The 16,960-nt window shown below is 41.4% G+C and overlaps 1 protein-coding gene and 1 non-coding gene across 3 annotated transcripts in view; one reads left to right on the forward strand and one right to left on the reverse strand.

The window, feature by feature from the left end:
• Window positions 1–6,137: 6,137 nt before the first annotated feature.
• Window positions 6,138–6,243, reverse strand: LOC115072872. The gene has a single exon (XR_003851873.1). It is a non-coding gene; the product is annotated as a U6 spliceosomal RNA (small nuclear RNA).
• A 10,540-nt stretch (window positions 6,244–16,783) lies between these two features.
• The window catches only part of Znf280d (zinc finger protein 280D), a 105,600-nt gene continuing 105,423 nt past the window's right edge, over window positions 16,784–16,960 (forward strand). The window contains exon 1 of one of the 2 annotated variants that reach the window (XM_029570720.1): window positions 16,784–16,934. The gene's annotated coding sequence lies outside the window, so the exon portion shown is untranslated. The remainder of the gene's footprint in view (window positions 16,935–16,960) is intronic. The other variant, XM_029570717.1, reaches the window with a different exon arrangement.

A 16,960-nucleotide genomic window follows, 5' to 3' on the forward strand; every position in this document is an offset into this window, starting at 1 on the left:
TTGTGTGTGTGTGTGTGTGTGTGTATTGCCTGCCTATATATACGTGCACCTGTGTTGTCCAATGTCCATGGAGATCAGAAGAGAGCATCAGATTCCTTGGAACTGGAGTTGCAGACAGTTGTTAGCCACCATATGGGCGCTGGGTACTGAACCTGGGTCCTCTGCAAAAGCAGCCAGTGCTCTTATCCACTGAGCCATCTCTCCGGCTCCTTCATTTTATTTTAAATTATGTATATGCGTGTGTGTCTGTGTATGGGTATGTATATATGAATGCAGGTGCTTACAGGGGCCAGAAGAGGGTGTCAAATTCCCCTACAGCTGGAGTTACAGGGAGTTGTAAGCTGCCCAGTGTGGGTGCTGGGAACTGCAAGACTAGCAGACACTCTTAAGTGCTGAGTCATCTCTCCAGCCTTTACATATTATTCTTAGTACTCATTTTATCCCTGCCTCACCAGAGTCCTGATTCTTCACCCTAACTGGGGATATCAGTAACTATGAAAATCAGGAATGGGTTTAGACCAATCATTTTGCACATTTTTAAAAAAAAATGTTTAAATATGTGAGAGGGCCAGCAAGGCACTTGGTTGGCGAAGACATTTGCTGCTAAGCCCCTTGACCTGAGTTCAATCCCTGGAACCCACATGGTGGAAGGAGAGAACTAGTAAGTTGTCCTCTGACTTCCATGTGCACGTTGTGGAGCACTCATCCACAGAGACTTCATACACACACAATAATGTGTATATATATATAAAATATATGAATTCCTTTTTAAAATAATATTTTATTATTATTTTATCTGAGTGCTGGGTGTGGTAGCACATGCCTTTAATCCCAGCGCTCAGGAAGCAGAGGTAGGCTGATCTCTGTGAGTTCAAGGCCAGCCTAGTCTACATAGTGAGTTCTAGCACAGCTGGGGCTACAGGGAGACCCTGTCTCAAAAACAGAAAAAAATTTTTATTATTATTTCTTTATTTTATGTGTATGAGTATATTGTCTCCATGTATGTAGGTGCACCTATGTTGTGCAATGCCTGAGGAGATCAGAAGAGGGTGTCAGATCCTCTGGAAATGGAGTTACAGACAGTTGTTAGCTGCCATGTGGGAGCTGGAAATTGAACTTGGGTCCTCTGCAAAAGCAGTCAGTGCTCTTAACTGCTGAGCCATCTCTCCAGCCCCTGAATTTCTGTTTTAGTCTGCATCAAAATGTCCCCTCATTTAAATGAACATATTCAAATTTTATATATCAGGAAACTAATAAATAACAATTTTATCTAAGAAAATTTCACTATGTTTCAGCTGTGACTTAGATATTTGGTACATGGGAATGACAGAGAGATACCATCCAAAAAGCCCAACTTCTAAAACAAATAAAATAATTTAATGTTTGAAAGAGCATAAATTACGTCAGGCATGATGGTACACGCCTTTAATCCCAGCACTACGGAGGCAGAAGCAAGCAGATCTCTGTGAGCCTGAGGCCAGCCAAGGCTACATAGTGAGGACCTGTCTCAACAAAAGAAAAACTTACCGAATCCATACAAAATGGCAATAATAAACTATGTATAAAGTAACATAAGTGTGTGCAAATCAGTAGCTGAGGAGTTTTGAAAAGAAAATGGAGGTGAGATTTATTGATCATACTTATTTTGAAAAGAAAATGGAAATTTATTGATCATACTTATTATGAGCTGGTCCTGTGCTTTTACCTCATTGAGGTGTACTCCAAACTCCAAACATGATCAACAGGCAGTATCTTGGGACTAGGACATTACTATCATGATATTATTGCATCTAGCACAAGCGAATAAATTTTACTGTATGCTGACAGAACTATTTTAATAAAGAGATGTTTTAAAAGTTTTTTAATGTTATAATACACAAAAGGGACAGTTTTTATTTACCATTCATTCGCTGATTTTTAAATTCATTCATCAAATAGTTATTGATGTGCAGTATAGGTTTTATGATAATCACCGGAAGTGTCAAGATCAGTCTCTACCCTCAACAGTCTTACAATCTAGCAGAGAGGAACAGAGAAGTAAACCAGTAAGTGCAATACAGGTGAACTATTGCTCTTCATAATAAATGGCATTAGGCAGTTAAAGACAGAATGCTGTATGAGAGCATATTAATTTAAAATAGCAATTGCATTCTCTTGTCCACTGTCTGTGAGATGCCTGAATAAGACCCCAGGCTCCAGCTCTGGGGCTCTAGAAGAGAGATCATGTCCAGGTTAGCTCCACATTTTGTCTTTGGCCCAGCAGCTGCCTGAGTATGTGATCTTTCTGGGGACTAGCTGAAAAATCAGCCGCAACCTGGGACATTTTTCTTTAGTCATTGCAGCGGTAGGGCAAGCTCAAACACACAAATGTTGCTCAAGTCTCTGCTTGAATTGCAAATGATGGCATTCTATTGGGCAAAGACATATAACCAAGCCCAATAGCAATAGGGCAGGAAACTATATTTGGAGCATATTGGAGTAAATATTTGCTGAATAATGGTCCCAACCTGCACATAAAATGAAGTAGGGGAGAACAGGGAGAGGTAAACATAAGTGAACATTCTTGGTCTTAGTAATATAAACAGATCCTGGCTTATTTAAGCAAAACAAAAAAGGGAGGTAATTTATTAAGGAACATTGGTTAGTACATAAAATCTTTGAGAAGGCTTAAAAACCAGGGGCTGGGGCTATAGCTCAGTCATAAGTATGAGGACCTGAGTTCCATCTTCAGCATCCATGTTAAAACAACAACCAACAATAACAACAACAAAAAGGGTATTGCCATGCTGGGAAGTGAAGTCAGGAGGATCCCTGAAGCTCCCTGGCCAGCCAGCCTGCCTGCCTGCCTAGCCTATCCAATGAATTCCAAGTTCAATGAGAGATACTATTTCAATAGAGAAGGTGGAGAGCAATCGAGGAAGACACCGGATGTCAACTTCTGTCACCCACCTGCATGTGAACATATGAACATACACACATGAACCCCCCCACACACATACATACACATATAAACCCAGCTTCAGAGCCTAGGGCATCATGCTAAAACCATAAACAGGATGGAAAAGACAGTGTTTTTACTGTTAATAACACAGACACTCCTGCCTGAACTGTTTTTAGTTCTGGTTTTAGATGCCCTCTCTGCTGCTATGCATAGAAGCTGGACTCAGGTTGGCTCCGTTTAGCTTCTACTTCAAAATTTCAGGTACAGGTGTATGGCACTAGCAAATCCTATATCACATAAGTGAAAGGGAAAAGAAAAAGCAAATAGCATGAAATTTTGGATCCTATACAAGTGCAAGTGTCTGCCTGGGGAATTTCAAACATTAGGAAACCTTGATGTTATATGGAGAGAGGGAGGGAGAGGGAGTGGGAGGGAAAAGAGGAGCGAAAAGGAGGGAGAGGGGAGAGTGAGAGATTGAGATTCATTACAAATACAAAGATGGAGGCAGAGATGTCAGGAAAGATGTTTCAGAGTAGGTAAAATTTGAAACGGTGCTTAAAGACTAATGGAAGTCAGAGAGTTGTAAAAGGGTAAAAACGGCCTTTCAAGCAGAGAGAATCATGAAACTATGACACATCTGAGGAGCTGTCCAAGTTCAGAGGTTTTGTGCACACTGTCTAAGGATGGAAATCTATGGTGCATTGATGGGACACCATAAGATTAGGCTGGTGAGAAAATGGCTGGATCACGGAAGTCCTTTGTATCATTAATTGATCAGTGTCATGTAGGAAATAGAAAATACTTCAGGTATTTCTGACAGACTTATTTAATACAGGGACATAGAATCTTAATGGAAGGGCTGGAAGAATAGAAGTCAAGGGCTGCTGTGCTGTCATAGCTAGGATCCAGAGTTCAGGATGCTGTTTGAGTTCTAAGTCCAGCTGCTGAAGTTGTTTCTTAGCACATACCTTCATAACTTTGCTTGCTAGTAGCAACAGTAGGAGAAGGTAACTTCTCCCTATTCTTCATCTTCCAAGTCTGGTGCAAGGGCATCAGTTTGGTAAAACTGACCATATCTAGATCTCTAGTGACAAGGCAGTCCATAGGGAATATATGTCCCCCAGCCTGAAATAATCTCCATTTAGGAGAGTTGAGTAGAAAATGACATAGCCAATCCATAGATACCATCACATGTTAATGAGATTGGGGAAGCTTTAAAAATTTCAGGAGGTGGAATTTCTTTTCATGGAAGGAATAGGCCCCTGGGGATGTGTCTTTGAGGGAATACTAATCCTGGCCCTATCAGCAGTAGTGATCCTGAAAAACAATGCAAAACCATTGTCAGTAGCTTAAGGTGTTCTCATCTTTGAGGGATCTCCACTCAGGTAAACTTGGATCCTTGACTTAACAGCAAAGAATTTCAGAATGAGCCAGTATGAAGCACAGTTAGAGTTTATTATGAAAGAAACATTTGGGGCTGGAGAGATGGCTCAGTTAAGATCACATATTGTTCTTCTAGACAACCCAGGTTTGATTCCCAGCACCCATATTCCAGCTAACAACTGTCTCAATTCCAGGGAATCCGACATCCTCTTCTGGTCTCTGGAGGGCATTGAATATACATGGTGCACTTACATGCATGCAGGCAAAACACTCATACACATAAAAATATTTAAAAAAATAAAAAGTTTTACATAGATTTAAGCATGGTATTACATTAGTTACTTCTCTGTTGCTGTGATAAAATATCATGGCCAAGAGCAACTGAAGGAAGAAAGGCTTTATTTTTGCTAAGGGTTCCAGAGGGTTAGTGTCCATCATGGTGGGGAAGGCATGGCAGCAGGTAGGTAAAGTGTGGAAGAAAGTGCAGGAACAGGAGCAGCTGATCATATTTTCATCCACACATAGGGAGAGAGAGAGAGAGAGAGAGAGAGAGAGAGAGAGAGAGAGAGGAGAGGAGAACAGAAAGTGGAGTAACTACAAAATTCCAAAGCCCACCCCCAGTAGTGTAAGTCTCCACCTCCTAAAAGTTCCATAACCTCCTCAAACAGAAGCACTAACTGGGGAACCACATGATCAGACACATAAGCCTATCGGGGCATTTCTCATTCCAAGCATCCCAGGCATAAAAGGAGAGGTACTCAGGGAAGAGTGACACAGCTGAGAGTGTGGGTGTGGTGTTCTCAAACAATGAACTAAAAGTACTTTTTTCTCTTTTTAAATTGTTCCCTTAAGTATTTTGTTCATAGTGATACAAGAACTAAAAGCAACTATTGAATTGCTCTGGCTTTTTGGAATCTTCTGTTAGTCCATATGAATTTTATATTTTGAAAACCTCTGTTAGGAATGCCATTGTTATTTTAATAGAAATTGCATTGAATTTTTATAGTATGAACATTTTACCAATATTAATTCTCCAAAAATATGGAATATGGGGGATGGAGAGATATCTTAGTTGGTAAAGTGCTTGCCATGCAAGCATGAAGACATGACTTCCATCTCAAGCACCCATGTGACAAGCCAGATTGAGGACGTGTTCCTGTTTAGACAACATGGTACTGATATGGATTTCTGGCATGGGTCAAATGACTAATGTCAGACATCTGGGCTGTGGATTCACACAAAATTGCTGATACCACATGCCTGAGAGCCTCAAAAGTAAACAGTGATATAATCTGTTATGGCAAGAAGCCACCTGTGGTGGTTTGAATAAGAATGTCCCCAGTAGGCTTCAAGTATCTGAACACTTTGGCCCTAGTTGGTGGTGCTGGCTATGGAGGTTTAAGAGGTGTGGCCTTGCTGAAGGAAGCACGGCACTGGGGGTGGGCTTTAGCCTTGCCCCATTTTGAGTTTCTCTGCTTCCTGTGCCTGCTTGAAGATGTGAGTGCTCAGCTCTCTACTCTGGCCACCTCTTCCACTATGCTTCCCTGCCATGATGGACTCATCTTTCTGGAACCATAAGACAAACTTTTCCTTCTATAAGATGCCTTGGTTATGATGTTTTATCACAGCAACAGAAAAGTAACTAATACACCACATTTCTGTGATTTCATATAAAAAGTCCTTTGGAACATGGGCACATACCTGGCAGCCTGTGTGCTCTCGTCCAGGGAAAATAAAGCATGTTGTATTTGCCAGTGGCTCCATGAATCTTAAATATATGTGCCACACACATATATTTAAAAAATAAAAATTTAAAAATATGGATCATTTTACAAATTTGTGTTTCATCCTAAGCAAATGCTCTGGTAATGTTCTTTGTATTATTTCAATTTTAGTACATATGTTGTTAAATGGAACACCAACATCCACTCTTCTGAACTCTTCCTTTGGAGCCATACTTTATCTGGAAATGTACCTGTCTTCTGAGGTAGTGTAAGTAACAGTTCAGTGACTGTTTTTTTTTTTTAAATAATTTGAGAATTTCATACATGCATATAAGTTGTTTAGATCACATCCATGCCCCCTCCCTCCCCTCCAACTCCTCCCATATCTCCCCATCACTTTTTCCCTGATAACTTCATGTACTGTTTCTTCTTCTCTTTTTTTTTTAAATGGGGCTTTTTGCTACTCTAACATTCCCTCCTATGAAGAGGTAACCCTAAAATCTTTTAAGGATTAGATAAAAACTCCCAAATATTTTTGACATTGTTGGACTTTGGAATGGAGTATGTTCCTGAAGTCCAAGGACATTTTGACTTTTAGCCAAGAAACTGGCTACTTTTCTTTGAGGGTCTTTTTACCCTAACTGCCTAGCCAATTCCTACCTCCTGTTCTTATCACACCATCCTCTGAAGAGGATACCCAACTTGCAGATAGGGAATCAGGATGCAGACTGCTCTGGCTTCTTCCACACTGAATAGGGACGCAGGGTGAGGCAATTGGGGCATCCCTTCAGTGGGTTCCCAAATTGTGTAACTCTTATCTGTAGGGAGAAAAGAAAGTCCTTGACTGGTCAATAGGGGATGTGAAGGAGAAGTAAAGGCAAGAATAGTTAGCATTACAACTTCTAGATAAGGAACCAGAAAAAAGTCAGAACATGGCAAATTTCAAATGTTCCTTTCAGAGTCCATTGGGATTTCTTGACGAGATGACGAGAGCTTCCAAAAGCATCCCTCTATTGGGTTCCTCCTCATTTTTCTTTTGTCTACCAAGGCTGGACTCAAGAGTGATGGATTCAGGATTTGCTTTCAGGCACTTTGATAGCTGTTGGAGTGGTTAGAATCAGTGTCAGTTCCCTCTCAAAGGCTTCTGGATAGGGGGAGAAAACAAATTTAGCCATCATTTTAGAACAATAGCTGGTTGTCTCCCTTAGCTACAGGTGGGCACTACAGTATTGGAGAACAATATTTGAAGTCTTACATCTGAGCAGCACTTTCTGATTAGGAACAAAATCATCAATGAGAAATAATTGTCTAAACAACTTTTTATATAGACTTAAGCCTAATATCTGAGACGCGTAATCCCTTGAACTCTTAAAGAAATATACTGATTTCTTTACTTTTTGGTTATACTTTTCTTTTGGGTATTTAAGATTATAGTGTTGGACCAAATAAATCAGTTTATTTTTACAGCCTCTCAGTTTTTAGTCTGGCTCTATGTATGAAAGACAAACAGAAGCTCTACATTGTTAGAGATTCTGTCAGGTTTATGAGGGGTTACTCCTACATTTCACTGTTCACAGTCATACAGTCTGATCTTGATCCAACAGTGTTAGGCAATGTGAGTTTCCTGGATGAAAAGAGGAAAATAAGATAGTCAATATGCATCATTGTCTTTTCTTCTTTTTCAGTTGCAGATAAAAAAAACTCAGTGGCTTTAGTTTCAATCGTTGTAGGCATGTTCTTTGTCAACTTGACACAAATCTGGGAAGAGGGAATCTCAGTTGAAGAATTTCTTCCTTCAGACTGACCTGTGGCCATATCTGTGGGGCATTTTCTTGATTGATAATTGTTTTATTAGGACTAGCCTAATGTGAGTGTCACCACCCCCGGACAGATGGGCTTGGTCTGTATAAGAAGTAGTTGAGCAAGACAGAGGGAGCAAGCCAATAAAGAGTATTCCTCTATGGTCTCTGCTTCAGTTCCTGCCTCTAGGTTCTTGCCTCCGTGGTGGGCTGTAACCTATAAGATGACATAAATGCTTTCTTCCCCAAGTTGTGTCTGATCAGTTCTTTATCACAGCAACACAAAAGCAAACTAGAAAAATCTGCCTGACAGATTAGTAAGAGAAAATACTACATATTTGACTGAAAGGGATAGTGTATTAGTTACTTTTCTGTTGCTGTGATAAAACACTATGAGTTTAGGGGCACAGAGTTGACTCAGTGGTCAAGAGCACTTGCTCTTTTTCACTATATATCTGTCTAATGTTCACCATTAAAAACCATGCAATTCCCCATAGGCTCCAAGTATTTGAACATTTTGTCCCCAGTTGGTGGTGCTGTTTTGAGAGGTCTTAGATGGTGTCCCCTTGCTGGAGGAAGCACATCACTGGGGGTGGGCTTAGAGAGTTCTTAAGCCTTGCTGAACTTCCAGTCACTCTCTGCTTCCTGTACCTGCTTGAAGATGTGGTCACTTAACTTCTGCTCTGGCCACCTCTGCCTCCATGCCTCCCTGCCATGATGGGCTCTTGCACCTTTGAACTGCAAGGTAAATAAACTCTTCCTTTTAGAAGTTCCCTTGGTAAAAACAAAGAAACAGACAAACAAACAAACAAAAACATGCAACCATTTCTATTAGGCTGTCTTGAAATTTCCTCCACCAAAGTCCATTACTTTTCAACTCCTCTTTAGCTGTGGGAAAACAGCAGCCAGACTTTGCCAAAATATCCCAGTTGCTACTTAATCCTTATTTCCCTCTGGAACTACATTGTTTTCAGCATTACTTTCTTCCAGGATCCTATTAGAAAGGCATGGCCAGACCTCCTAAAGTCTCCCAAAACAGTGCCACTAACTAGAGACAAACTGTTTAAATACTTGGAGCCTATGTGGTATAGTCTCATTCAAATCACCAAAAAGGGATTCTTATTCAAATTCCTCTCATAAAGGAGGGGGAGTATCTATGGGAAAACAAATGACTTCTTAGAACTGAGACCCAGAAAAGGTACTTACAGAAACATAAGTGGAACATATAGGAAGGATGAACTGGCCCTTTGGAAAATAGATGGGCAATATGATAATTTTGTGACAATATTTGTTGAGGTTTGGTGACAATTCTCATAATCTCTGACAATACTAGCTAATCTTCTCCAGTTGCTCCCTGTAGGAGACATATAACAACTGAGTTATTTGTAATTGTTTTGAAAAGTTCTGCTTTTAGATAAAAAGATTTCAGGAACTCAAATACATTCAACTCAAAATTATTGTTATGCCTCAAGAAGGTATTTTAGAACTCTTTAGCCCAAGCAAGAGGGGAATTTATTAATTCATATAATAAAGAAATCTAGAGCTACCATGGGATTCACCTAAGCAACAAGGGAAATTTATTAAATCATATAACAGAAGTCTAGAGGTGGCATGGGGTTCAGGCTGGGTTTTTATCTGGAGATTCATGATGCTCTCAGGACTTGGCTTTCTTCCCCCACCAACGATATTCCCAGCTCTCCCTGCTCCATGTGCTATCTTTATTCTCAGTTGTCTCTCTTTAGTAGCAAAAGAAAAATATGACTGCTGCTCTTCCTGCATGCATTTTAATACCACGTTATCCAGAAGAAGAAATGAATTTCTCTTTTCCCTGCATTCAAACAAAAATCCTGAGCTTTACTTTGACAGATCTGTGAAACAAAAAGTATGGCTTCAAAGGATATTAGGTTAGACTGAAAAGGGCCAGAAGATGCTTTTTCTAAAAAGCACTGAATTCTCACTTTGGTCCACAAGGTTACTAAATGTAGGAAAGAGCTGATGTCTCTGCTTTTATCTTGTATGCTTTATTTTGCATCACTTGCTTACCTATCTGCCAGTCAGCATGGTAACTATGTAAAGGGTATCTGTTTAACCTCACTCCTCTTCCTTCTGGCTGAAGGCACAGAGGTAAGTCACTATCGTAAACCTGAAGTTATCTTGCATTTCAGGAAGAACAGAAATGTCATTGGACAGACCTCTTGTAACCCAAATGCTCCACCAAAAAGCTGGAGCTCATCCAGGGCCAGTGTGGGCAATGTGGAGCACACTGGAAAAAAGGGGTGGAGCTGCCGCCATATTGAACATGGGAGAGACCAGGGGCAAGAGACGGATGGCCGATTCATTTCAAATATAGAAAGGAAAGGCCTATAAGAATCTATGTTTTTGTAAGTCATCCCCTCCCAAATGTCATATAAACTATGCAAAATCCAAATAGAATGTCTTATGTTGGTTTGTCAGCCCTGGGGCTTCAGTGCACAGATGTGAGTCTCCCAAGAAGTGGGAGGGGAAAATTTACTGAACCACCTCTCCCCAGATGATGACAATGATCAATGAGGGTGAAACTGCACCCCAAAGCACAAGTGATCACCTCCTGAAAACTACCTTATCCTCAAGTAATAAGGACTTCTTCAGACCACCTTGCAGGATCTGAACAGAGACAATGACCAACAAGACCACACCGAGTCTGCTTGAGTATACTCCTTATCCTTGCTCTAATTCTTGCTCCATTTATGTCTAAAGCCCATTTCAGTACTGCAACGCTAGTCTTGGGGGTCACTGGACTCTTTTATCTGTTTCTCTTTCACCATTATTTGTCTGTTTGACTGGCATACCAGGATGGGGGGTGGCTCAGCTTACCTTGTTGGGGCTGTTGGAAGCAGGCTTTTACCCTAAAGACAGCAGTTATAGGACCGTTTATAGATCTGTTATAGGAGGAAAAGATTAATTCTACCCAAAAACTGAATGAACGAATAAAGGGAGTTGTGGAATGGAAGCTGGAAAACCACCAATATCCATTACAACCAGTCAGGGCAAAGCATGACTTCATTTAAAGAGAGTACTATGAGAATGCACAGAGTGAATACATAGCACACAAGTGGTTTGAAAATGGAACAGGTTAGTGGAAGAGAAACCCTGAAAAACAATAGGAAGGTGTGCAAAGTAAGTCAGGAGAGCTAAGTGGGGCATTACAGTGATGCAAATATGGCTACATGGGAAGGAAAAGGGGCTCTGCACTTTGGAGTCTGGCTGACGCTTCTTGCCAACTGAAAAGCAAGAATTTCACAAAGTTAATGTTTTCTGTGTAGGTTGCTGACATAGAGACAATATTCCTTTCTATAGAGATACTGTCAAATAGTAATGTTAAACCAGCAATAACCCATGCTTAAGGCCTAAGCCTAAACAAGCTTCAATATGATCCTATTTCTTACACAGATATTTTTTCTGGGAACCTCACAAACAAGATTAAACCTCTGTTTACAGTAAAAACATCTTAACTTCCCCTACAAACCCTGTGACCTAGGGTTTTAACTGTGATTCCATCAAAAGAGAGATTGTACAAATTCCCCCTGACAGGCTATAAACCACCACTCCTACTGAGGGGCCTTATCAGAATGTTGCAAAATATGGTCCTGAAACATCCTTCTAATCAAAGAGACCCTTATTGGAACAATGCAGGCCCTAAGTTCTCTATCAATGGCCCTACCCAACCCCCATGACTCTATTTCCACATACAAACAAACCGATGGCTTGGCTGCTGCACCAATTCCCTCTGGTCAGATATCCACCCATCAGTGACTATAATAAAGGTCAGTCTGGATTGCTGAGGTTGGTTGTTTGTTTTTGTTTTTTCTACCTGCAACTCCTATTCTTAACACTATCCAAAGAAGACCAGGCATCACCCTATGATCTTTTACCTCAAAAGAAAAGGTTTCTTAGCAACCCCTTGAGATGAAACTTTACCAAAACAGTATATACAGCTACCATAAAGGCAACTGTGACCGCTTTGAGAGGTCTGTGCTTTTGCTCTTGGGTATGCGTGGGAGTGGGCTGTGTGGGCCAGCTTATGTTTAACAAACATGCCACCAATATAGATATAGATATTCCGCGTGGGCCACTATGATGGCTAATTCTAACATGGGGTAGGGTGGGAGATGGGAGCATTATGAGTCAGCACAAAATGGTTAAACCTGGATGTCTGGGAAAACCAAAGTAAACAGTGATTAATGGCTTAGAACTATTCCTGGCAGAATGCCACTTTTGTGTAATTCTGTATACATACGACCTTGAGGCCAGAACCTTGGCTTTAGCCGTCACCTTGGCCGGCCTGTCTGTGTGTGTGTAAGACTGTGTAATGTAGGTCTACATGTGTGCCTGTGCCTGTTTGTGTGTGGTGACGTGTGCATGCCTAGATGCCTGTGTGCTAGTAAATGAAGTATGTCTTATCAGTCTGCAACTCCTCCAATTTTCTTCAACCTCTGGGCCTTTTGGCCCTCCTCCTTTCCTGACATTAGAGTTTGGACCTCGAAGTACATATTATCCTTTTCCTTTGTGCTTCTCTTTCTTTTAATTCTCATGCTTAAATATGTGTTAAACTTTCTTCCTAAGGCTGGGCATGATGGCATACTCATTTAATCCCAGCACTCAGGAAGCAGAGGCAGGTAGTTCCAGGCCAGCCTGGTCTACGTAGTGAATTGCAGGCCAGCTGTGATGACATGGTGAGACACTATCTCAAGAAAAAGAAAGAAACAAACAAACAAAAAAATCCCAAGAAACCTTTCCTCTTAATAAACTCCAATTCTGTTTCATACTGGCTTATCCTGAAATTATTTTGAGGCAAAATGAAATATCCCATTTTCACCTGAGTAGAGGGTTCTGAAAACGACTTCTCAGGGTAACACAGGTGGTGCTGTGAAGCTGTATCTCAGGCTTGTGCACCACTGCCACTAACCACTAGAACCCAAAAAGGATTTTTAAAAATTTTATTTTTATGTGTATGAGTGTTATGCCTGCTTGTCTGTACGTCCTGCATTGCCCTCAGAAGTCAGAAGAGGGTGTAGGATCCCTTGGAACTGGAGTTACAGATAGTTGTTAGCTGCCATTTGGGTGCTGGGATTTGAACCCAGGTCTTCTGCAAAAACAGCCAGTGCTCTTAACCTCTGAGCCATCTCTCCATCCCCCCCCCCGCCCCCAAGGAGTTTTAAGAATTCAGTAATCCAAATGATTTCCTGTGTGGTAGTTCCATTCTTGTAACTTGTGCTTCTCTTGTAAATGTTCCTTTTGAACAAAAATAAGTTGATCTGGTCTTCAAACGCATCTTTCCATGGGGAAAAAAAATAAATGGGAATTTTGGTGTCTATATCAGTTCCTAGTAAGTTTAACTGGCATGAATCTATGAATGAAGTTCCCAGAAAAACTGCATCTTAAACTGAACATTCTACAAAGGCTGATGAACTGATTAGAAAATGTGATTGTGGAAGAGTCTGGAACTTACTTACCATTTATCTTGAGTCATCTCTAGCTATCTTTAACCCTCTAAGTAGCCACCCTTTGCTAGCCACCTTTGTTTCCGACTTGACATCTTGTGACTAACAGATAAAAACCTTTTGGAATGTATTAACTTGGAAGACCACCAGCTTCCACCAATCAAAACTCTTAGTATCATCAGATGGTATCTGAGGTCTATAGCTGAGATTTCTCTTTTGCTGTATATCCCTGCTTAATTTTCCACCAATGCATTTGAAAGTGTCTTGATTGATGACTTTTTTTTGTTCTGTTACTATAAAAATTTTTTGAAACTGTTCCCACATTGGAACATGGAATTGGGGTAACCCGAATCTGTGTTCTGGAGCCATGGTCACTTATTCTTGGCCCCAGAATAAACTATCTCTTATCCTCTTTGAGGTAAGAGGCATGCTTTCTCTTTTTTTTTTTTAATCTTTTTGAGATGGGGTCTCCCTGTAGCCCCAGCTGGCCTGGAACTCTATGCAGACCAAGCTGGCCTTGAACTCAGAGATCTGCCTGCCTCTGCCTTCCAAATGCTGGGATTAAAGGTGTGTGCCACCACACCTGGCTGAGAGGTATGCTCCTGCATGGACAAATCATTTCCCTATTTAAATTTATTAAGAACTGGGCTCCAGAATACAGAATGTTTCAAGGGCAGGGCATGGTGGTGTATGCCTCTAATCCCAGCACTTGGGAGGCAGAGGCAGGCAGATCTCTCTGTGAGATTGAGGCCAGCCTGGTCTACATAGTGAGTTCAGGCCAGCTGAGTCCACATGGAGACCCTGTCTCAAAAAGACCAAAATAATAATAATAATAATAATAATAACTCAAAACCCAAAATACAAAAAAGAATGCTTCAAAGGGCTGGGGAGATGGCTTAATGAATAAGAGCATTTGTTGCTCTTGCAGAGGACCTGAATTCACACCCACTGTGGGTGGCTCAGCACTGCCTATAACTCCAGCTCCAGGGGGATATGACACCTTTGGCCTCCATAGGCATTGACACTCACCTGCACATATACCTACACACAGACACACAGACACACACAATAAAAAAATAAAATTTTATAGTGAAGAATGCTTCAAGATTTAGGAATTTTTCACTTTTCCTGATAGCTATTTTGATTATTTTCTGACTTTCCCTATAAAGCTTATTTTCAGGCCAGAAGGAAAAAACCATTTCAAGACCAGTGGGGACAAGAGTAGGTCATAGCTATCTATAAGTAAACTAGACTATGTTTCTCAAAATATGCCACTTTTGACATACATATGTTAGTGCTAAAAACGCTTAAGAAGCAGCAGAGGAAGAGCACTCTCATCTGTCCTCCTTTCTACTGAAAGACAGGATTCTAAGTCAAGGGGGTAGTCAGTTACCCTTCCCACCCAATCAGGTGACCTTAGCTGCATGTGGAGGAGGGGCTAAGGATAAATAAGCCAAGAACACCTTGAGGCACCTTTCTCACCATTTTGTGTGGCTGTTAGGAAGTCATAGGATCTGTATTTGAGTGTGGACTTTCCAGTACAGCCATAAATTGGGGTGGTGGGGAGGCTGTGCTCACTCTTCTGTAAATAAACTCCCCACCGTATTCTCTGTTAGCAAGCCCAATAAACTGTTAGGATTTAAAAAAAAAAAAAAAAAAAACAGAGCTAATGGAAGCCTTCAATATTAGGCCAAAGTTGACCCCATGTTGGCAAATCCTTTGGGCCTTGATTTCTTATTCCTGTTTTTCCCCTCTTAAACTTACTTGTATACATATTTTTATGTAACCTGCTTCAAATTATTTCTGGAAAAATGTGAAATGTGTTAAAAATTGCCTCTCATTGGAATAATGATAATTTAAAAAGACAGGATTTTAATTATTTTTAAAAAGTTTTTAAAAATTTTAATGTGTATTTTGTCTGCTCGTATGTAAGTGCACCCATGTCCTGCAAAGCCTCCAGAGGCCAGAAGAGGGTGTCAAATCCCCTGGAAGTGGAGTTATGGATGGTTTAGCTGCCATGTGGGTACTGGGCACTGAACCCAGGTCCTCTGCAGAGCAGTCAGTGCTCTTGATCCCTGAACCATCTCTCCAGTCCCAGGATTCAAAGTCTTTCATAGGGGAACACCTCTGACTATCAGACAAATCTACAAACGAATCTTAGTCTATCACACTCATCTTTATGTTCTCACAACTTCCCACCTTTGGAGCCTGGAATTGTTTCCCTTTGTTTTGTCATTTTCCCACAAACTTATTGTTCTTTGTTAAAGAGTCTCTATGTAAATCAGTTTTAAACTACTGCCTTGAATTACTTTTTGCTATTTTTCCTCTATCCCATGTACTGCAAGTAAACTTGCATGCTATTCTGTTAATTGTTCTTTTGATACAGGGGCCTAAATCAATCATAGATTTATGAGAATTGAAGAGAAATGATCTTTCCTCCTGAATGTGGGTCACTATGCCAGGTCTCTAAATTCATGTTTTTTTTTGGGGGGGGGATTAATTTGTAAAGGTAATCAGTAAGTTGATTACAGCAATGACAATTGCCTACAAATATTGGGAGCTATCCTGTTTGACAACTCCTATTTGAAACTTAATTCAAGTAGGAAGACAGATATGAAAGACTTGGTTTTTGACTAATAGAAGTGGAAGATGAAAGACTTGGTTTTTGACTAATAGATGTGGAAGTTAAAGATGTGGGAGACAAGAATTCAGTGTTGTTTTACTCTTGAGAGTTGGACCACTACTGTCATTGATCTTGTGAGGACAATCTCAGAGAAAATTTTCTATGATGATCAGGCTGTGCCTTGCCTTGGTTAGCTCCATCTTGTCAAATGCAGAAGCAGAATGACACTGCATCTTATTTGTACACAGAGATACCATCATGAGGCAGACTGATAAATAACCTAGTCATGTAAGTAGAAAAGGCAGCCCCTGTAAACTTACCGAAGTAGATTAGGAACATACAGGCACATGAACATATTAAAAGTGTATCAAAAATACCAGTCGTGAGGATTTATTGAACCCCCATCAACTAAGGATGCAACACCCTTAACCAGGAGCCCATAAAAGGCCTCCTAACACTGTGACTGAATCACCCAAACACCTGGTGGGTAATAGGCAGACAACTCCTATCCCCACTGCTTGATACACTACACGCACACGCACACACTTCCTTTTTCAAGTTATGGTGGTCTATTTTTCAGATGGCCGCGTTAGGATTGAAAAAGAGATCCAAACAAAACTATTTGGTGCAGCAAAACAATAAAACGAGCGACGACAAAGGCCCAGGTTCTTCTCCGTCCACTCTTCAGGCCTCGCTTGCTGCCGGCCACGACGCTCGGCTGGCCCTCGACGGTGCACATGCCTGCTCCCGCCTCGCGTTACCGGGAAGATAAGGAGCACGGAGCGCGAAGCTGACCCGGAGCCTACCCATGAGGCAGCGCGCCGGCTGCGACGCCCCCTCCCCCGCGCGGCGCCCGGCCGCCCTCTCCGCGATGGGAGCCGGGCGGCTGCGGCGCTCGACCCGCGCTCCTCCCTCTCCTCCCTCTCCTCCTCCTCTTTCTCCTCCTCCTCAGGGCTCCAGTCAGGCCAAGCCGCTCGGCTCACGGTAAGCGCCCCCCCCGCCCCCGCCCC

The sequence above is a fragment of the Nannospalax galili genome, unplaced genomic scaffold (assembly GCF_000622305.1).
Source record: "Nannospalax galili isolate Female #2095 unplaced genomic scaffold, S.galili_v1.0 scaffold611, whole genome shotgun sequence".
Taxonomy (NCBI): domain Eukaryota; kingdom Metazoa; phylum Chordata; class Mammalia; order Rodentia; family Spalacidae; genus Nannospalax; species Nannospalax galili.